The sequence below is a fragment of the Limulus polyphemus genome, unplaced genomic scaffold, assembly GCF_000517525.1.
Source record: "Limulus polyphemus unplaced genomic scaffold, Limulus_polyphemus-2.1.2 Scaffold5181, whole genome shotgun sequence".
NCBI classification, from domain to species: Eukaryota; Metazoa; Arthropoda; class Merostomata; order Xiphosura; family Limulidae; genus Limulus; species Limulus polyphemus.
Window position 1 is genome coordinate 26,617 of NW_013670791.1, and position 7,612 is coordinate 34,228.

At 29.1% G+C, this 7,612-nt stretch overlaps 1 pseudogene; it reads left to right on the top strand.

Moving 5' to 3' along the window:
* The window catches only part of LOC106472237, a 45,389-nt pseudogene that overhangs the window by 17,607 nt on the left and 20,170 nt on the right, over positions 1-7,612 (top strand).

A 7,612-nucleotide genomic window follows, 5' to 3' on the forward strand; every position in this document is an offset into this window, starting at 1 on the left:
ATTGAAAACAGTAGTCATCTTTATAATAGTTCAGATAATTACTCTGTATTCACATTGAAAACAGTAGTCATATCTTTATAATAGTTCAGATAATACTCTTTATTCACATTGAAAACAGTAGTCATCTTTATAATAGTTCAGATAATTACTCTGTATTTAAAAATATATATATAAATCAAATTTTATATATCAATTCCATTACACTGATACAAAAAGTTTAAAATTGGACAAAGTGATGGCATTCTTATTAATGAAAGTGCATTTACTTTGAGTACATGGGCATTCGTAGAGACGACGTTTGTGGATTGTATATGAATAACGAGTGTTCATAAATTTGGGAAGGTGCATTCATGGTTTGTCATAAGTTCTGCTTGGTTATAAAATGCTTAGATCTATTTAAGTGGAATCAAACTTTTAATGACTCTTTTGCTTTTAAGAGGCCATGTGAACTACCTAGCAGACACTTTTTACAGGCCTGCCAGCATTTTTGGGAGCCATTTGCATCCCGGCCCCCCACTACTTTTGAGTCCTGTTAAGATAACTTCTTTTCTCTTGAATAAAGAAGAGTTAGAGTGGATCTGAGTGAGGTGTTTAAGATTATTAAGGAAATCGATAGTGTTAATGCATCTATTTTTTCATAATCAGTAGTGAAAATGATAAGACTAGGTATAAAAGTATCAATTTTACCAGGGTCCGAGTCATCTTCAGCTGACAGCTTTATTCTTTTAACAATGTGACTGGCTTTTGAAATAGGTTACCATCAGATGTAGTAGATGCAGTTAATTTAAAGGAGTTTAATGGAATGCTTGATAAATATTTGAATGATAAGTGCTGGCTTTTAGGTTTTTTGTGTTTAGTTTAATTTAGTGGAAAGGATGGTCTAAATGGAACAAAAGATCCCTTGCTGTCCTTTAATATTATGTTATTTTATACAAGAACTTGTTCATTTTTTCAGAAATAATTTATAAATTTCTCTGTTTCAGTGCATGGACTTTGGTTTATATACTTGCCTTTCACGCTCATTATTAATGTATGTAAATTCTGAGGAGTGCCTCAAAAAAGCCAAACAGAACAGAATGGACAAAATGCTCAAATACTTAAACAACCTAGATTCTCGTTTGGATAAGCAAAAATATTTTGAATACAACAATTCTGCATTTATGGTTCCAAAGAAGTTTGAATTTCTGCCTCACAAAGGAGATGAGGTATGGAAATTTTAATATGAAATAATAAATAAATAGTAAAGTTTCATTCTTACTCCACTAACAAAATACTTAATCCTGTCCAAATCATGAGCATATAAACTGAACTTAAGCTACTTTTAAAAAAAGTTAAAGATTAAACAATAGCATGAAAGTAAACTTAACAACATTGCATTCATACTTAAAATAACTTTTTTACTCCAAAATTCTAGAGATCTAATTGCTTTTAAAATCGATTTTTCATTGTTTCTATGTCTGTAGTGGTTTACTATTTCAATATGTAAAATTAGTTTTTTTTTCAAATTTTATGTTTAATTTTATAATTGAACTTTATGTTTGTTTGTTTGTAGTTAAGCACAAAGCTACACAATGAATTATCTAGGGGTGGTGAAACCTGGTATCTAGAATTATAAATCTGTATTATAACTTACTGGGGGGGCTATAATTAAAATTAAGAATGAACACACCATAAACACCATGTCAAAAATAGTAAATAAAACTTGGATAGATATCACTTTTAAACCATGTTTTTTATTCATCATAATAGTTATAGTCTACTCAACATATATACACTTGTACTTTTCTTTCCAAAGATTTACAAGGTTACAATTTAAATCTGATCAAGTTTATGTCTAAAATCATAAAATCACATTATATTTTGTTGGAATTACACTAAGTTTAATTTAACAAAGAATTCTGGTTAGCTGAAGAAATGCATGCAACTAGAGTAAAAACATATAACATGATTCTACCAAATTTCTCTGAATAATGATAGGTTTATATTTGTAAATGTGAAAAAGAGGCATGAAATGTTGTAGCTTATCTGCTTTAACAAGATATTGTAACTGTTCATAAATTTTGTATTTTGTTTTCAACTTTGTATACGAATTCAGTTCTTTATAATTATTTCAGAAAAAAGATTTTGTGTAATTTAGTCATAATAAAAAATAGGATGTACTAGCATGAGTAATAATAACAAAGGTTAAATTACTCAAAATAGATTAGTCAAGTTCAGGTTCATAAAACCATCGAGGAGGAGCTTCATCTTAGGTACAAACAGTTGAACAACAGACTCACCACATTAAAAACAGAAAGTGAAGAGGTAAGTGTGGTATGTGAGATTGCTGAAGCAAAAAGAAAAATAATTAATGCTCTAATTGGTTTTAACACAATATTTCCTTCTTACAAAATAATACAGAATTTATGTAAATATAATAAGAATCTGTTTCTTCAGGATGTATCTTTACTGACTCCATATTTTGTTATTTCAACTTTGTCAGAAGCTGTCGATAACCTAAAAGTTCACTAATCTAGCTGAAACTAAATTGGAACATTGAAACACAGGGGGTTTAGATGATATTAGAAATTAAAATTCTATTAAATGAAATGAAGAAGGATGCTTATGTAGATCCACAATTAGTGAAAAGTTTAAACCATATAACAGTGAAGTTCTTAAATTCTACAACCATCCTAAAGACCATTAGCTCAACTTACTTCTGAGACTAATACCATCTGCTTACAAATCTTGCACTGAAAGTATATCATGGGTTTTAAATAGATTATGCATCTGTTACTAGACTTAGTCGCTGCTCATATTAACAGCATGTATCATTTTCTTGAATAACTCACACTGGCTTAATTAGAGTTCTATCCTGTTTACAATGGATATTGTTCATTTTTATCCCATTTGAAGAGGATATGGCAATAATTTCATTGTAGGTGTCACTGACTAGGCCACATTTTAAATATTGTGTTTCTCATGTGTCTTACTGCTACTCTATTCTCCATAACTACTTCTTTTAATTTGTTTATAACATTCCCTGTTAAATCTGAGTACCTAAATACAAACTTCATTCTAACCAATAAGTTGAAATCTTTAAAAGTTCTAAATTATCTATATTTTCTCTTATCATGGTCATAATACAATGTAACAAATACTAGTAATGATTTCCCTATCCTTAACATGAATGATGGTACTTAAAAATGGGAAATTTCTACCTGCCATAAGTGAGTGTAAATTTTATGAATGCATGAATTATATTCAAAAACTCATGGAAACTATTAAGTGGCTCTAAATATGTTATGGAAGAAAAGGATCTTAGTGTTCTAGTTGATCAGTCTTTTAAGCCATCCAAGCAATGTGCTACTTATTGCTAATGTCAGAGTTTAGGTTGAATCTAGAGAAATATTAAATACAAATCTAAGGAGCAAGCCACCTACAAAAGCCTTTTGTTTGCATTTCTACCCATACTGTAAAAATAGTTGTAGTTACTGGTTACTTCTATAGAGTTGATAAAGTCTGTGATAAAGAAGTATAAAAGGAAGCTGGTGGAAATTTGGTGACTCTTTTTAAGAAAACATTTTTACCCACAGGAATATATAAAAAACATAGATTTTGATACGCAAAAACAAGACAGAAATGTTCCATTGCACTATGGAAGTAAGGAACAGAAAATTAAAGATTACTTGGGTGATACTGTGTAAGTGGTAATATCACCAAAATAATTGGAACATTAGACTTATCTATTAAAATAGTACAAAAACCAGGCTTTAAATCCTTAATAACAAGTTAAGCATATAAGAAAGAAACACAAGTGTATAACTGCTAAATATGGACTACATGATTGGTGCCATTTTAAGAAAGTTATTTCTGAAGTAATTTGTAGCAGATGCTCTGGTACTTATGTAGAAGAAATATTCTGACCCATATATGATAGAATATTTAAAAACGTGACATCCAAAACCTCAATACTAATAATGCTATTGCTAAACATTATAGAAAAAAATAAAGGATACCACAAGCAGATAACATCTTATCAGATATAGTTTTTGTGAATGAAAGATTAATGAATCTATTTTAATCAAGAAGAATAAACCTAAAATGAACAAAAATGAAGGTTGTTCTTTAGTATATAGATATTACTTGCCTTCTTAAGATTTTAATATCTTTGACTTTTGACAAACTCTATACACTTTCATAAGATGGAAAATGAATTTTTGTAAGAACTATTAAGAACATGGTAAAAGCAAGTAGTTTTATGTATATTCAAATGTTTAGAAAGGACACAGATTTAAACAGTAACAATATAATGGAATCTATGATAAAATGTGTGGCATGTATATGTTTAAGAATATTGTTAAGAGAACACATTATAAAGAAAGGCTTAAGTATAAGTATAGACACTGCATCTTCAAAAAAAAGATAATCAAATAAAAACATTAGAATCCTGGAATTGATTAGATTAATGACAACAGGGACGAATTAATATTATTATTATAGTGTTGAGTGATCATTGAAAATGGGAAGGCTTTCTTTAATAAAGGGTTTGTAATCTGTTGTCCTGGAATTGAGAATTTTCAAGTTTTCAAAAAGGAGGTGAAGTTTCTTACTCTCACTGTATAATTGGATATAAGATTCAGATGGATTAGTTAAGTTATATCGACTTCTAGCTAAAATTACCACATACTTTTGTTTGCATATTTGTAGGTGACACATAGTTTTATCAATATAGGTAGCTTTACAGCTACCATATGACCAATTGAAAACCATTACAACTTTTGTAGGTGATCCTCTGTGCTAACTTCTTAATTATTACTTGGAAATTTCAGGGTGAAGATTAAATTAGTCTGAATATTGTTTATACACTCTATTGAGGATATTTAGAACAAGGAGCCTGATATGAAACTGTCAAAACAAATGCATAAACCATTAAATGTTTTTTTATGATAAAGAGATTGTTTGTTTTGTTTACTCGGATGTCTAAAAAGAAGCAAAGTTATTGTTTTCTACCATCTCACATGTAAAAATTTGTACATAGATGTTGTGAATTTAAGTATTCTAAAAACTTCTTGGCACCATCAGTGTTATGCAAAAAGTAGAAAACATCATCAATATATATCTTATATAATACTGGTTAGTAACAGAGGGAGCATATATCCAGTTACTTACATTCATAATAACAGCTAGATAAAACTTTTGCAAGAGTCTGACCTAGAAATGATCCCATCATCACCCAATCTATTTGTTCATAAAGTTGACCATTTAATGTCCTTGAAGTGCAGTTTAAGAAACTGTTTGAATTTTTGTTGGTGAAAGCTAGAATGCAAGACATCACTGGTTGAGAATAATTGTTTAATAATTATTTTAACTGCTTCTTTGAGTGGTATGTTAATGAATAAGGACTGAACATCCAAGCTAGCCATGTTGAATTGGCTTGTACTATGAAATTTAGATATCTTTTGAGTGAAGGAAAAAGTTTTTAACACAAACATTTTTTTAGTTTGCGAGTTTAATACAGGTAAAAGGTATTTAGCAAGTTTGTAAGCACAGAAACTAAGAATAGATGGGAAGTAAACCATTGTGTGTTTCTGGTAAGCCTTACAGTACTGTGCAAAAGTGTTAGGACAAGAGAATATTTTGTCATTCTTTCCATTTTACGGGGCTAATTCTTCCATGCCATTAGAGAATGTGATCTGCCTTCCATTGTTCTTTGAAAGTAGTCTGAAATATAATTTTTGACTTTGTCCTAACACTTTTACACAGTACTTGTATATAAGGCAGGATAGGAACCTGAAAATATAATTCCAAAAAAGTAGTTTCAGAGATGAATTTACAGTTTTTTTAAATATCTTAGCATCTGTTGAAGCTTTTCCTCATGCTTGAGAGTAAGCTTAAGCCAGTCATTATTGAGGGTTTTAAACTTTCTTCTGTTATTTAAACTGTCTTCTATCTTGTAAACATAATCAGCCAGATAAAAGTGCAGGTGTTGTCATTTTAAACAGATCTGATAAAGAACTTGCCAGTAACTGAAACACTGTTGTTATCTGGCCAGATTAACTGAAACACTGTTGTTATCTGGAGATCTGATAAAGAACTTGCCAGGTTTAAAATTAGGATAGGATTTAAGAGTCCTGTAGATACATTCAAATGAAAAAAAGTAATTTGAGAAACTAAGTTTATGGGTAGGTAGATAAAAACTTAAACCTTTTAATATAGTATTTTGACATTGTTCACTTAAGTTAAGAACACTGAAATGAAAAATAAAATTATCAGGATTTATATAACTAGATTTTCTCACTGAAATTAGTTTGTGATGGTTCCCTAGTTGATATTTTCAATCAGATTGTTAAGATGATGATAGTGAATCCACAAAATGTTTTCTTTAATTCAAGACTATCTATAATATGTTGTTTTTTTTAGGTGTTTTTATCAACAATATTTTGTTTTCAACTCTTCTGTCAGTGACAACAATATTAAGTAGTAGAGCCTTGAAATAATTTCTCATCATATCCATACTACTGTGTAAGAGTATTTGTAACTGATTCATCAGGTGGAAAACAAAGTTTTATAATAAACATTAAAAAACATGGTAGAATAAAAAAACATCTTCAATTACAGACATTCGTAATTGCTTCAAATTCCATCACCAGCATTAAAACCTCAAAAATCTAGGTTCACAATATTGTAATTACAAAAAAAAGAAAAAAAAGTAGCTTTTAAAGTGAGTAGTTTTTTATATAAAGAAAAATATAATGAATGTAACGATAAAATGTGTGACATGCATATGTTTAATATGAGAAAACATTATAAAGAAAGGCTTAAATATATATAAACACTGCATCTTAAAAAAATAAAATAATTGGAATTGATTAAATTAATGACAACAGCAAGGAGTTATAACTAGCATTGAAAATGGAGAAGTTTTCTTTAATATAAAGTTCATAATCTGAAGTTGAGAATTTTAAAGTTATGAAGAAGGATGGGATGATTCTTATTCTCATCATGTAATTGGATACAAGTTCAGGTGGATTAGTTAGCTTATATTTGTTTCTAGCTGAAACTTTTGTGCTCATTTGCTTAATACTGTTTTCTGTAGTTAGAATATTGTGAACTATCTTTTTTGAGGGCTTAAATGCTGATGATGGAATTTGAATCAGTTGTTTTTAGTATTACCAATATTTATTTTAACACTTTCATAATGGTTAAAAGTAATTTTTTTATCCTGTATGTATTGATATAATAAGATGGAGTAATACGTACTTATAGTTACAAGTATGAAGATGTATTACATTCTAAATCTTATGATTTTAATATTTCACCTGTTGTAATTAATTCGAAACAAAATAAAAGTTTCTTTTTTACAGCAGACAAGCTCTTATTTAATAATTACAATATATTGAGTCATCATCAGGGAAGAGTTACATTCAGAAAAGTACTCTTGTTTAATGATGACTCGATGCTATGAGTTGAAATGTTGTAATTAAATAAAAACTTGCTTACTCTAAAAGATGCTTTGATTTTGTTTTGAATTAATTATTCAGCTCTGTAGGTTCATCACTAAACATATTGTTGCATCATCGAGATCATGTGATTCTCACGCTCTCTCCTTTCTAGAATTATCCTGTAGTTT